Source organism: Perkinsus marinus (assembly GCF_000006405.1).
Source record: "Perkinsus marinus ATCC 50983 genomic scaffold scf_1104296952136, whole genome shotgun sequence".
Taxonomy (NCBI): Eukaryota; Perkinsozoa; order Perkinsida; family Perkinsidae; genus Perkinsus; species Perkinsus marinus.
The window spans coordinates 27,263-29,729 of NW_003208996.1; positions in this window are offsets into that span (position 1 = coordinate 27,263).

Here is a 2,467-nt window from a genome sequence, read left to right on the forward strand (position 1 = left end):
AAAGAGGTATCTCCCTGACAATGCATAGTTAGTAATGACCGATATTTCGCATACTTGCCCATAGATAGAAGAATCCACTGCATTTTGAAAGAAAGCTTGAAGACGCCCCTTCTCGGTATACATCCGAATAGTATCCCCTTTGTGGTCACCAACACCACAATATTTTTTGGCCTTAATACCGCCACTGGAGGGCTCCGCTAATCCTCGCAGCTTTTTTGAGTGATCCTCACCCGATAATACCATACGAAATACGAGCGTATACTTGGTATGAGTCGGTCGGTGAGTTAAGATGAACCTCTGCTTAGAAGAATCATAGTCTAGCTTGAAATCGATAGCACCATAGGGATACAACGTGCTCTTAGCGACCGGGGAGCTATAGTCCACGCTGTAGAGGTCACCTGAGCTCTTCGTCATCTTGAGGGGGACGTTGTCGATCTGATAAATAATAGACTGTAAATCGACTTTACTGTCGTTATTTTTTGCGATGTAAACCGTGATTAACCTCTTTCCTTTCTCGTCGCTATTGACAGTGACAACTAGGTCGTCTTTATCGAGACCGGTGGCCGGATCATACTGAAGGTACGAGCCAAGAGGAGGCACGTTGCTAGGTCCGCTCGGATCTTGACCACTGGTAGCTCTACAAACTAAGAGGATGCTGAGGATAGTTTGCTTGATCATTTTGCTTACGAAAGAAGCTAACGGATAAGCAGATTTTCCTACAACCAGCGAATACTTGCGGCAATTCAATTCACATTCGCTCAAAGTTATAGGGATGATAACGATGAACAGATGGGAGCGGAATCTATCCTCCTCCAACTACGAGGTCGTCCGAGGCCCGATGAACTGACTGATCGGCTAAGAAGTGAACCGCGGGATGGAGCACGCACGTGCGTGACGCTCCATGTCGATGAACTCTATGGGGAAGAGACTGTCTCTTGGAGACACTCTCTTCGGCATGATACACGTTCTACAGCAGTCGTAGATCCCGTATTGCTAAGGCCTACCTGTAATCAAGTTCTATCAGAAGAATCTATATGTTGCTAGTGGTTAATCTCAACATCGGGAACTGATGTATTTTGTGAGGCTTTTTTGAAGGCTGATGAAACCCTCAACCTTCGAATTCTGATACAACGCAGGCTTCTCCTCGAATGCTATCAGCTTCAGCTGTCCTATGCCACAGCGACTGTGACAGTACTCGTCATAGTTGCGCCTTCGCCGATGGGAGGAGCCGTCCAACGATGCTCCTCCAAGTGTGCGAAGTGAATGCTCTTCATCCGCTCCATTGATGGTCAAAGAATGGAGCCTCTGCTGTGAAAATGGATATTGGAGGATTGGGATGAATCATTGAACATTGGCGGAGTTTCCAGAATTTTCTACGCCCATGATGCTGGCAAATGCACAGGTCTCACACATGGGGCTGTCCATACCTACAGTCACATTGACTTGAGAGATAAAACACGCCACAAGGCACACGCGCATGATGCTCCAGGACGCAGCCTCTTGTCGCGCTGAAAACTGTCTACTGTTGCTGTTGTCGGAGCAAGCGAGCGAAACTGCCGGAAACGATAGCTGCTGCCAACACCCTGTTGGCAAACCCGCAATCGTAGCTCATGCCGATCAGCCTGCGTAGGATTATATTCCGATAAACACTGTTTTTCGGTGGAAAACGTGAGTCATCCGCTCGCAATGCACGTGAGTGCATTTCTCGTGTCACGTGAGTCACGTGAACTGAACCCGGATGGGACTACGTGTCTAGCCCTAACACGGTTGCTTGAAGCTCGAGTGAGCGAGATCGTAGTCACAGCTTTATGCAAAAGTAGTTAATGGAATCGGCAAAAACAGGCGTCGAAAATGTGCCAGCAGGAATACTAGCCGCAGAATAGCAGGCAAGCTGTACTGTTCCTGATGGCTTAGGACGATAAGACACCACACACTATCACGGAGGTGGACGCTGCTATTGAGTAAGAGTATTACTATCAATACTCATAAGCTTCTTGTCTTAGTGAATTTATGAGGAAACGACCAAAGCAGCCGAGTATTACATATTCACTGAGGAGCTACTCTCCGGTAGTATTACTCGTTCTTCTATTGCTGTCTACGCCAGTGTTGGCTTTCCTCTACGGAGTTCAAAAGTTGACATACAAATTCGATAAGAATCTCGCAAAATTTCCTCCCAGAATTTCCGTATATTTATCAACACATGTAGTTGACCATGTGCATATTTTTCCCCACACTGTTCTGGACTCCTCTCAAGTGCTGCAAAGAAGAGCGGGTTCGCTTTCCTCAGCTGAGCTCAGTACTCTCCTCACTAGTTATAGAAGTTTATATACGATACTAGAGAAGTGTACAGAAACTAATAATAATTTTTCAAAATTTCCTCAGAATTTTCATGCATATTTTCCAATATTGGTCTGCACTCGATTCTGTACAGGTATGGTGCCGAACTTGGTGTATTGTGATAGATGGA